General features: G+C 49.4%; 2 protein-coding genes across 51 annotated transcripts in view; both read right to left on the bottom strand.

Moving 5' to 3' along the window:
• AGK (acylglycerol kinase) overlaps nucleotides 1–6,790 on the bottom strand; it is a 985,672-nt gene extending 978,882 nt beyond the window's left edge. The window contains exon 1 of the mRNA XM_050782262.1: nucleotides 6,781–6,790. The gene's annotated coding sequence lies outside the window, so the exon portion shown is untranslated. The remainder of the gene's footprint in view (nucleotides 1–6,780) is intronic.
• Nucleotides 1–12,671, bottom strand: part of NDUFB2 (NADH:ubiquinone oxidoreductase subunit B2) — a 1,166,996-nt gene that overhangs the window by 48,519 nt on the left and 1,105,806 nt on the right. Inside the window, exon 1 of one of the 50 annotated variants that reach the window (XM_050782305.1) lies at nucleotides 10,693–10,697. The exons of 48 other annotated variants lie outside the window; for them this stretch is intronic. The gene's annotated coding sequence lies outside the window, so the exon portion shown is untranslated. Of the gene's footprint in view, nucleotides 1–4,189; nucleotides 4,195–10,692; nucleotides 10,698–12,671 lie in introns of those variants that run through there. One more of the 50 variants, XM_050782321.1, reaches the window with a different exon arrangement.

Below are 12,671 nucleotides of genomic sequence, written 5' to 3' on the forward strand. Positions count from 1 at the left end.
TGGGCCACAGGTGTTTTGTAATGAGCTGCTAAACAGGGCCGGATCCAGACTGGTCTTATTTGTACTATATTTAACCATGAGTTAATGTAAGGAAATTGATCTTGATGCCCAGCCTGTCCTCCGACCCCTGTCACCACCCTAAATACACGGCCAATTATTTCCCTGTCTATAATTCCTTCGGTCAGCCATCCAACTCCAAAACAAGGCCATTCTAATTCACAGAGAGTTCTCAACCTTTGGGGGGTCAGCATAACTCCATAATCCCCTGCAAAACCTTTCTTAGAGTTTTGTAACCTGCACTCCAATGGAATGGGTTTTGATGACTTTCCTCCTCTATCCTCCCTTTATGATGCAGCATACTCATTCTTCCTTTTGCCTCAGACCAACCAGACCTTCTCCTATTACGGGAGTTTTCAGACACCACCTGCCTTTGGAGAGGTTCTTATTCCCACCACAACTCTGAGCTGTGGGGCAGCTCCTGTTAGCCACATGTAGTTCGCCACTAGTCCAGGTTGGCCCCACACTTCGCTTGGAGCACACAGTTCACGCTAAGAGATCTGTGACTCCCCACATCACTCCCCACATTGGTTTCTCCCAGAACCGTCTCTCACACACTTTCACACACCTCCCTGCTCCCAGTTCCTGTGTTCCTAATTGGGGTGGTGAGCCACTCTCGCCGCCTCCAGTTTCCTTTCCCTAACCAACTTAGCGAGCCACTCTCACGTCCTGTGTCGGTTGGGGCTTGAGTTTCATCTGAATTGGTGAGCCATTCTTGCCACCCCTAACCTCTGTGGGTCAGACTACCAGTTACACCCTGGGAAGTGATCAGGCACCCCTTCCGTCCTTATGGGACGGGTCCTGCCTTGGGCCCCAATACCTTACCGCAGTTTCTGAAGCATGCTGTTTCTGGAATTGTCCTGTAGCCCCTCTCAGGTTCCATTGCGCTGCTGGGTAGGGGTGCCGGATCACAGGAGAGCTAATTTCCCCTCCAGGCTGAAGTTATCCTGGTGGTGCCTGGGGTCACAGGTCTTCCCTGGCCCACGGCTCCAGCCCCATAGGCAAAGGAGACAGTACATCTGCCGTCTCCACTCCTCCTGGCTGGCTCACCAAGAAACGTTGCGGAATGCAGAAGACTAGAGAGACAAGTATGGGTGAATATAGGAGGATATTTATTTTAAGCTGCGCACCAGCTCAGTGGATTCACATCCAAAAAGCTGAGCCCCAAACAAAGACAGAGTTTAGCTTATATCAGCTAGTATACAAGAGCAAAACAAAGGCAGTAAATTATACAGTGACAAGCTCATGTAATTTATGGCATAACTATTGACTTGGAATAACTTGTGGCCTTGTATAGCTAGTTGGCCTTGCAGCTGCATCAAAAGAAAAACAGGAACTTACAAATTTTACTAAATAAACTGGCTGGGTGCAGTGGCTCATGCCTGTAATCCTAACACTTTGGGAGGCTGAGGTGGGCGGATCACGAGGTCAGGAGATCGAGACCATCCTGACTAACACAGTGAAACCCTGTCTCTTCTAAAAATACAAAAAAATTAGCTGGGCATGGTGGCGGGTGCCTGTAGTCCCAGCTACTCAAGAGGCTGAGGCAGGAGAAAGGTGTGAACCCAGGAGGCGGAGCTTGCAGTGAGCCAAGATTGCACCACTGCACTCCAGCCTGGATGACAGAGTGAGTCACTGTCTCAAAAAAAAAAAAAAAAATTTTACCAAATATAAGCATTGGCAAACATAGTCATAACTAATAGTTCAGTACAGGATAGACAGCAACGGATTTTTTTTTTCTTTTGACGTTGCTCGGGGGTGTCTGGAGTTCATTTTTGCAGGCTAGGTCACCACAACCTGTCTATAGCCTTGCTTGCAGTAGAGGAAAACTTATGTTTCTCACTTAACCCTTACTTTTCTTGGAGTGTATAAATGCAGTATTTATTTTTGCTTGAATTTCTGCCTTGATATTATCTAGATAAAGATTGTCCTGTTTCTCTGACCACTTCATAAGACAGGCAAATTTTCACAAATTTAAAGGATACATTGTGGAAGGTCTGACTTAAAATAAGGCCCTTGTGGGCATCCTAGAAATTTATCTAGAATGGTGGCCCTCAAACTTTAGCATCCATCAGAATTAGTTGGAGTGCTGGCCCCACCCCATTGCTGATTTTTGTAGGTCTGGGGTGAGGCCCAAGAATGTGCATTTCTAACAGTTACTATGTGATGCTGATGCTGTTGGTTTGGGGAAAACATTTTGAGAACCATTGACCTTTTAGATAGTCGTAGTGGTGAATATGGTGGTGGTGGTGATGGTGGTGACAGTGGTGGTGGTGAAGATGGTGGTGGTGGTGAAGGTAATGTTGGTGGATGGTAACAGTGGTGGTGGTGATGGTGGTGACAATGGTGATGGTGGTGGTATTGATGTTGGTGATGGCCGTGGTGGTTATGTTGGTGGTGGTGGTGGTGGTGACAGTGGTAGTGGTGGGGATGGTGATGGTGGTGACAGTGATGGTGGTGACGGTAGTGGTGATGGCATTGATATTGGTAATGATAGTGGTATTGTTGATGGTGGTGTTGATGGTGATAATAGTGGTAGTGGTGGTGACAGTGGTGGTGGTGATGGTGGTGACAATGGTGATGGTGGTGGTATTGATGTTGGTAATGGGCATGGTGGTTATGTTGGTGGTGGTGATGATAATGGTGGTGGTGGTGGTGACAGTGGTGGTGGGGATGGGGATGATGGTGACAGTGATGGTGGTGACAGTGATGGTAATGGCATTGATATTGGTAATGATGGTGGTATTGTTGATGTTGGTGGTATTGATGGTGATAATAGTGGTAGTGGTGGTGACAGTGGTGGTAGTGATGGTGATGGTGGTGACAGTGATGGTGGTGACAGTGATGACAGTGGTGATGGTAATGGTGATGGCATTGATATTGTTGATGGTGGTGGTGATGGTGATAATAGTGGTAGTGGTGGTGACAGTGGTGGTGGTGATGGTGATGATGGTGACAGTGATGGTGACAGTGATGGTGGTGACAGTGATGACAGTGGTGACGGTAATGGTGATGGCATTGATATTGGTAATGGTAGTGGTATTGTTGATGGTGGTGGTGTTGATGGTGATAATAGTGGTAGTGGTGGTGACAGTGGTGGTGATGGTGATGGTGGTGACAGTGATGGTGGTGACAGTGATGACAGTGGTGACGGTAATGGTGATGGCATTGATTTGATGGTGGTATTGTTGATGCTGGTGGTGGTGATGGTGATAACAGTGGTAGCGGTGGTGACAGTGGTGGTGGTGATAGTGATGATGGTGACAGTGATGGTGGTGACAGTGGCAATGGTGGTGGCATTGATATTGGTAGTGGTGGTGACAATGGTGCTGGTGATGGTGTTGGTGGTGACTGGTGGTGGTGGTGCCAAAAGTGGTGGTGATCATAATGACATAATGGTGGTGGTAATGGTGACAGTGATGGTGGCGACCTACAATCTCTGCAGCAATAGGCCCACCATAACCATCACCACCATCATTACCACCACTGTTACCATCCACCACCATCACCACCACTAAATGACAGGTGGTGGTGGTGGTAGTGGTAAAAGTGTAGCATTGTAAAGAGCTAGAGTCAGCTCCCACACAGGTGAAGTTGAGATTATTACTGAGGCCCATGTCAGTTAGGAGAATTATGTCATGCATATGAAGGCACTATGGGCAGTAAAAAAAAAAACAGTTCTATCACATACGAACCCTAAATCAAAGTTTATCAGGGCAACCATTGAAAATCATAGATGCTGGCTTGGAGTCAACCTGCTGTTCACGTGGGTAACTTTATGCAATCCGTTTCAGGATTAGTAACAGGAGAGATGGATATATTTAGAATGTTTAATGAATTAAGAGACTGAATATGCAAAGGGACAATGACCAGATATAACTATGCATTTGGATGTCTAGTGTCATATATGGTCATTGACCCTTTGCATATTCAGAGGCCGTGACCCGCAACCTCTGCAGCAACCGGGGCAGGAAGCCAAGCCAACCTTCTATGGCAAAGGCCCAGAACGTCAGGACTTGCTCAATGACTGCCTTCTGCCCTAATTTTCACCGACACTTCCAACTCAGGACCACTCCAAGAAAGCCAAACATCCTCTCCAAACCCATCACATAAGATGCTGCTGCCTGCACCTCCCCCCTGCCAACATCTTCCAGTTAGAGCCCACCCGAAATCTTTCCTTTTTTCCTATAGAAGCCTTTCCCACTAGCATTTGAGTCTCCAGTTATATTTGACTCCCTGCCAAATGCAAGCGAAGGTGGCTGACTGTCTGGCCTTGGAAAGCACTAAATAAATAGCCTCTGCCTTCCTCATTTGGGTGGCTTTCGTTGATTCCCATTGAATCTTCTCAACAGTGGAAAGCCAGCTAATTTTTAGGTTTCCAGGTGTATGAAATGCTTCTGCTGGTGTTGTTAACTCTATTCCCACTAGGTGGCACCATTCGCTCGGGAAGAGTAACACACGCTTCCTGGAGGTTCCCAGACCCAGGCGGGAGGCAAGGGAAGGGGAACTCGGCAAAGGCCCATCTGGCTGTGCTTCTCTTTCCACGTGAACCACATGACCGGGTTTAGCAGCTCGCACGTAACATTGCTACCCAGCAGATGTGATGCAGGGCAAGTACTCGTTCAAGGGGAAGAGGGTGGAGGTGGGGGATGGGGCTGGCTCTGGGCTTCCCGGCCTCTGCATTTTAGGCATTCCGGACAGGACCATTTTTCGTTGTGTGTGGAGAGGGAGGCTGTCCTGTGCTTTGGAGGATGTTTAGCAGCATGTCTGGCCTCTACCCACTTGATACCAGAAACACTCCCTGTCTTAGTCCGTTTGAGCTGCTATATAACAAAATACCATGAACTGTGTGGCTTAGAAACAGCAAATATATATTTCTTACAGTCCTGGAGGCTGAGAAGTCCAGGATCCAGGTGCAGCATGGTTGGGTTCTGGGAGGGTCTGCTTCTGGGCTGCAGACTGCTGCCTTCTCACTGTGTCCGTGGTGGAAAGAGTGGGAGAGGATGAGAGCGTTCTCTGAGCCTCTATGATGAGGGCACTAAACCCATTCATGAGGGCTCCACTCACCTCCCATCACCTTGGGGGTTAGGATTTCAACATCTGAATTTTGGAGGCGGACGTTCAGACCATAGCACTTCCCTTTCCCAATTATGACAATAAAATGTCTTCAAACATTGCCAAATGTCAGCCAGGCATGGTGGCCCACACCTGTATTCTCAGCACATTGGGAGACCAAAGTGGGAGGACTGATTGAGCACAGGAGTTTCAGACCAGCTGGGGCAATATAGCAAGACTCTGTCTCTACAAAAAAAAAAAAAAAAAAAAAAAAACCTGGTCATGGCAATGGGGCACACCCATAGTCCTAGCTACTCAGGAGGCTTAGGTGGGGGGATGGCTTGAGCCGAGGTGTTCGGGGTTGCAGTGAGCTATGATTGTGCCACTGCACTCCTGCCTGGGGGACAGAGTAAGACCTTGTCTCTAAAGAAAAAAATTACCAAATGTCCCCTGGAGAAGCAAAGAAGCAAAGCTGTCCCTGCTTGGGAATCACTGGTCTTAGGTCCTTGTGGACAGTTCTCTGCAGAGACCCTCTCAGTACCCCCTGACCTCCTTACCCCTCTTCCCACCGCACACCCACACTTTCTTTAGAACTGAATACAAAAGAAAGGAACGCCCTGCACTTACCTGCTGCAGCTTCAACTTCTTTGTTCCCCCCTGAGCAGGCTCTAAACCAGTGTGTCTTTGGTGGGGACCTGAGCCACCTCCACCAAAAACACCTGGGCGGCTGGGCACAGTGGCTCACACACCTGTAATCCTAGAACGTTGGGAGGCCAGACAGAGCAGGAAGATCTCTCAAAACTAGGAGTTCAAGATGAGCCTGGGCAACAGAGTGAGACAACATAGGAGACTCTGTGTCTCTACAAGCAAACACACACCTGGAGTGCTTGTAAAACTGCACATTCCTGGGCTGCATCCCAGACCCGTTGCATCAGGATCACTCAGGGAAGGCCAGAATCTGTCCCTTTTTCTTCTTCTTTTTTTCTTGTAAACCCAATGGGATTATCAGGCAGATAAAAAGTGTGAGAAAGGCCAGGTGTGGTGGCTCATGCCTGTAATCCCAGCACTTTGGGAGGCTGAGATGAGTGGATCACCTAAGGTCAGGAGTTCGAGACCAGCCTGGCCAACGTGGTGAAATCCCATCTCTACTAAAACTATACAAAATTACCCAGGCGTGGTGGCGGGCACCTGTAGTCCCAGCTACTCAGGAGGCTGAGGCAAGGGAATTGCTTGAACCGGGGAGGTGGAGGTTGTAGTGAGCTGAGATCGCACCATTGCTCTCCAGCCTGGGCAATAAGAGGGAAACCCTGTTTCATTATTATTATTTTTTTTTTTTGAGACAGAGTCTCGCTCTGTCGCCCAGGCTGGAGTGTAGTGGCCGGATCTCAGCTCACTGCAAGCTCCGCCTCCCGGGTTCGGGCCATTCTCCTGTCTCAGCCTCCTGAGTAGCTGGGACTATAGGCGCCCGCCACCTCGCCCGGCTAGTTTTTTGTATTTTTTAGTAGAGACGGGGTTTCACCGTGTTAGCCAGGATGGTCTCGATCTCCTGACCTAGTGATCCACCCGTCTCGGCCTCCCAAAGTGCTGGGATTACAGGCTTGAGCCACCGCGCCCGGCCAAGGGAAACCCTGTTTCAAAAAAACAAAAAGGATGAGGAGCGCTGGCTCTCCCCCCAGGTCCTGCTTGGTGTCTCTGGCCTGCAATTCCTTCCTAAGAGAGTCGGGCCCTGGCATGTGGATTTTGGCCCTGGGCCACCCATATCTACTCCCCAAGCTGGCAGAGGAGAAAAAACCAGAAATAATACTAAAAGAAGCAGGGAAAGGAGGAGGCCGTTGTGTGCGTGTGTCCTGTGGCAATGACCCATCCCTTCCTGGTGAGACCACAGCCTTCTCGCTTTCTATTTCTCACTCTTCAGTTGAATTGTCTCCATTACTCCTTATCATGAGAATCTTTCCTCCTCTAGTTCCTGCCTTCTGGTTTTCTAGGTGGCTTGCTCCAGACACCTTTCTCCCGGTGCCATGGAACTGGTGCTACTGCTACCCACGTTCAGTGCATGTGCTAACCCTGTGTGGCCCAGGCATGTCCCCTCCCCTCCTGCCTGGAGGGCTTGAGTTGCTCATCTCTGAGGCCACTTCCTGTTCTGACAAGCTATGCCCCCACCATGCTGTGTGCAACTCTGTTGCCCCTGGGCCCTGTTAACTTCTTTATTTTATTTTATTTTTGAGACAGAGTCTCGCTCTGTCACCCAGGCTGGCGTGCAGTGGTGCGATCTTGGCTCACTGCAACCTCCGGCCCCTGAATTCAAGCGATTCTCCTGTCTCAGTCTCCTGAGTAGCTGGGATTACAGACACACGCCACCATACCCAGCTAATTTTTGTATTTTTGGTAGAGATGGGGTTTCGCCATGTTGGCCAGGCTGGTCTCGAACTCCTGATCTCAGGTGATCCGCTCTCCTCAGTCTCCCAAAGTGCTGGGATTACAGGAGCGAGCCACCATGCCCCACCAAGCCCTGTTAACTTCTCTGTTCTAAAGCTTGTCCTGGCCACAAAGCCAAGATGGTGCCGTCCTGGGCTCAGACTGCCTGGGCTCATCTCAGCCCCAGTACTCCCTGGCAGTAGCCTTGGGCAAGGCAGCCAACCCCTTTTTGGTTGCTGCTTCATCTCTAGAAGAGGCTAATATTAGAACCTACCTACTAGGTAATCTCTGTAATGCATTAACACTGCCCAGCACATATTCAGGAAAACATAGAGTGAGAAAGAACAGACCACTGCTCTTGCGCTTTTTTGCCTACATGAGAAGGCTGGGGCTGGGAGGGACCAGACAGCCCCTGTGATCTCCCCAGGAATCTGACACCAGGAATCTGACACCCAGAGAGGGAAGTTGACTCACCCAAACTCACACTCCTAGCAAGAGCAGTGGTATATCACCTGGCTTGCCTTTAGCCAATCTTTTGTATTTTGATTTGACTTAATCTGAGAGACGTAGAAAGGGGACGGATATTAGAGCTTTCAGAATATGTTCTCTCAAGCAAGGTGTGGCCTCTGAGAGGCAGTGCAGTGCTGTACAGTCATTTGGAGGTCTGAAGGCTGACCTTGGGCCTGGGGTGGATCTTGGTAGAGAGAGGGTGATCTGGCAATGAGGAATGAGGACGTGGATGTAATGCCTAGCTCATAACCTGGTGTGATTAAAATATTTTCTTCTTGGCCAGGCGCAGTGGCTCACACCTGTAATTCCAGCACTTTGGGAGCCCGAGGCGGGTGGATCACGAGGTCAGGAGTTCGAGACCATCCTGGCTAACATGGTGAAACCCCGTCTCTACTAAAAATACAAAAATTAGTTGGGCACGGTGGCGCGTGCTTGTAGTCCCAGTTACTCGGGAGGCTGAGGCAGGAGAATTGCTTGAACCCAGGAGGCGGAGGTTGCAGTGAGCCAAATCATGCCACTGCACTCCAGCCTGGGCAACAGAGCAAGACTACATCTCAAAAACAAAAAACAAACAAAAAAAAAAAACCAAAACCTGAGGTCAGGAGATCAAGACCAGCCTGGCCAACATGGTGAAACCTCATATCTACTAAAAATACAAAAATTAGCTGGGCGTGGTGGTATGCACCTGTAATCCCAGCTACTAGGGAGGCTGAAGCAGGAGAATTGCTTGAACCTGGAAGGCAGAGGTTGCAGTGAGCTGAGATCACACCATTGCACTCCAGCCTGGGTGACAGAGTGAGACTCTGTCTCAAAAAATAATAATAAAATAAAATATTTTCTCTTTTCTTGTTGTTGTTTTTGTTTGTTTTTTGAGACAGGTGAGACAGAGTCCTGTTCTGTTGCCCAGGCTGGAGTGCAGTGGTGAGATCATGGCTCACTGTAGCCTCAACCTCCCAGGTGTGTGCCACCACAGCCAGCTAATTTTTTGTTTTTTGTAGAAATGGGGATCTCACTATGTTGCCCATGCTGGTCTCGTGCCCCTGGCCTCAAGTGATCATGCTGCCTCGGCCTCCTAAAGTGCTGAGATGACAGGCATGAGCCACTATGTCCGGCATGATTAAAATCTTTAATGAGGGCTGGGCGCGGCGGCTCACACCTGTAATCCCAGCACTTTGGGAGGCCAAGGCAGGCGGATCACGAGGTCAGGAGATCAAGACCATCCTGGCCAACATGGTGAAACCCTCTCTCTACTAAAAATACAAAAATTAGCTGGGCATGGTGGCACGTGCCTATAATCCCAGCTACTCGGGAGGCTGAGGCAGGAGAATCCCTTGAACCAGGGAGTCAGAGGTTGCAGTGAGCCGAGATCACGCCACTGCACTCCAGCCTGGTGAGATAATGAGACTCTGTTCAAAAAAAAAAAAAAAAAAAAATTTAATGAAGAGTATTACCTCACTCCTTCTCCTGACTCTGAAGAGATTGCCTCATTGGGCTAGAAAATAGGCAGGGAAGGCTCTCAGAAGCAAGAGGTAAGGTGCCTTGCATCCCGTGCACAGAAGTCCATGCAAAAGAGTTGGATTCACTGGCCTAACTGTCCTCCTGTATTCTGAAATCACAGTGACCACAAAGAGCTACAACAGCTTAAACACAGAAAGCCATGCCTCTAAATCCAAATCACCACATTCTTGTTCCTTTTTTTTACTGTTCAAATACATCGTCCAAAAGGAGCAGAAAGAATATAAGTATAGAGGGGACTTGGCATGGCAGGCTTCATATTTGAGACATTGTTTAGTGTTGAATGACCTGGAAAGTTCACACCTTTGTTCTTTGCTTTTTGTCATAAACATGCCAGTCTTTATAAAGTTACAAACACTTTAATTCTTTGTGTGAAAAAAAAAGACAGTCCAAAATAAATTAGGGTCATGAAATGAAACAGAAATGGTTCTTATCTCAAAACGGTATGTTGAGATGCTATCTGCCAATGCAGAGATTCTCCCAGATTCCCCATGGTAAGCCGGGAAAGGTCAGCCATCCGTGGTAAAAACAAAGACCATCTGCCCCACAGCACCCCTAGTGGGCCTCAACAGCTGCTCATCTTTTTTTTTTTTTTTTTTTTTTTTTTGAGACGGAGTCTCGCTCTGTCGCCCGGGCTGGAGTGCAGTGGCCGGATCTCTGCTCACTGCAAGCTCCGCCTCCGGGGTTCCCGCCATTCTCCTGCCTCAGCCTCCCGAGTAGCTGGGACTACAGGCGCCCGCCATCTCGCCCGGCTAGTTTTTTGTATTTTTTAGTAGAGACGGGGTTTCACCATGTTCGCCAGGATGGTCTCGATCTCCTGACCTCGTGATCCACCCGTCTCGGCCTCCCAAAGTGCTGGGATCACAGGCTTGAGCCACCGCGCCCGGCCAACAGCTGCTCATCTTACAGTCCCAGCGAACGCGGTAGGTGTGAGAGCATCCTGGGAGGACACAGCACCCTAGTGGGCCTCAACAGCTGCTCATCTTACAGTCCCAGCGAACGCGGTAGGTGTGAGAGCATCCTGGGAGGACAGAGGGCACAGAGGCATCTCTGCCAAAGACCAGCCCTTCGCAGCCAGGGAGGATGAAAGAGCCCTGGGGCTTCAGTCTGGGCTCTGCACACTCCTGGGTGGCCTTCGCTCCCCCCATCCCTCCCACTCCCATCCCACACCTCCTGGATTGCATCTGATTGGGACCAATAACAAACCAAGCCTGGTTTTGAGGTTTGGGTAGGATGCTTGGCTTGGTTTTGTTTCCTCAGAGAGAGGCAGCCAGCAGGGACTGCAAGGAACTGGCACCCAGCTGTGTCTAGGTGGGAGAATGGGCCGAGGATGGGGTTAGAGACAGAATGAGAGAGCAGGAGGGAGGTGGCCTTCTGTGGAGGAAAGGCATCAGGTGCCAGCAGGAGACTAGAAGGGGAAGCCTGACATCTGTCAGCCCTGACTTAGAGCCTCTCTAAGATGGCTTGGTGGGCTCTGAGCCTGCAGGGCTTTGGTCTATGGATGGGAGGGATGCCAAGGCTGTGTACTTTTCCCAGCCCTTAAGATAAGTTCCTTCCTTGCTCTACCTCATCCAAACTTGTCTAAGCACAGACATGTGATTCTTCTCCCCACACCAGCTCTCCAGATGATCAATCAATAAACCTCTTGTCCATCAATCATCTACTGTGTGTATAGCTTTTTTATTTTCTTTTTAAATATAATTCAATTATCATCTTTTTTTTTTTTTTTTTTTTTTTTTGAGACAAGGTCTTGCTCTGTCGCCCAGGCCAGAGTGCAGTGGCGCAATCTCTGCTCACTGCAACATCTGCCTCCCAGGTTCAAGTGATTTGCATGCCTCAGCCTCCTGAGTAGCTGACATTATAGGCGTGCGCCACCATGCCTGGCTAATTTTTTGGTATCTTTAGTAGAGACAGTTTCATCATGTTGTCAGGCTGGTCTTGAACTTATGGGCTGAAGTGATTCACTTGCCTCAGTCTCCCAAAGTGCTGAGACTGAGATTACAAGCATGAGCCACTGAACCCAGCCTAATTATTTCCAGTTTTTTTTCTACAGATGGATTCTGACTATGTTGCCCAGGCTGGAGTGCAGTGGCTATCCACAGGTGCGATCCCCCTACAGATTAGCACGCAAGTTTTGACCTGTTCCATTTCTGACCTGGGCCGATTAACCCCTCCTTAGGCAACCTGGTGATCCCTTGCTCCCAGGAGGTCACCATATTGATGCTGAATTTAATGCAGACACTGGATTGGCGAAGTGCACCACAACCCAGGACTCCCCGGCTCAAGTGATCCTCCCGCCCCAGCCTCCCACGTGTATACCTTTCACCTATGCACCTATGCGGTCAGCCAAGATCACACCACTCACTCCAGCCTGGGCAACAAGAGCAAGGCTCCGTCTCAAAAGAAAAAAAAAAAAAAAGAAAGAAACCACGGGAAATGGGAAGTACCGAGGGATATGACAAGGCTAGCCCCACCCATCAAGGCAGGGGACAGAGCCTGAGAAAGAGCCTTCAGACACTCTCTCAAATGTTTTCATTTCCACTGAGATTCCTTTTGGATGTAAATGTTGACAGAGCATCATTTTTGTCCCAGGCACTTTGACCAGTCATGGCATTAGGTCCGCCCTGCAAATCTGAACAAGGAAGCATCACTCCCGCCATTTCATGGATGGGAAAACCAAGCCCCAACGGGTTATGTGCTTTATCTGAGGTCCTACAGACCCAGACCTGTCTGGCTTAACCCATGTTCTTTTTGTTACCCCATGAAGCCCGTGAGCATCAGCTCTGCCCAGAGCCAGCTCCTCTGGAGGGAGAGTTCTGGATCAAGATCCAATCCATGTCCTCACTGTGGCTCCCTCCTCTGGAAGGTACAGGCAGTGCAGTTCCTTGGGGCATCCCTGACTCAACCCATCCCCTTGAGATCTGGCTCCCCTGCTTGGGTCACTGTGATCCATTCCTTCTTGGCCTCTTGGCTGGCAGGATCTTTCTTCTGTCTCGTCACCACCTGCCTGCCCTCCTAGGTTCAAGCGATTGATTCTCCTGCGTCAGCCTCTAGAGTAGCTGGGATTACAGGTACCTGCCACCATGCCTGGCTAATTTTTGTATTTTTAGTAGAGACAG

The sequence above is a fragment of the Macaca thibetana genome, chromosome 3 (assembly GCF_024542745.1).
Source record: "Macaca thibetana thibetana isolate TM-01 chromosome 3, ASM2454274v1, whole genome shotgun sequence".
NCBI classification, from domain to species: Eukaryota; Metazoa; Chordata; class Mammalia; order Primates; family Cercopithecidae; genus Macaca; species Macaca thibetana.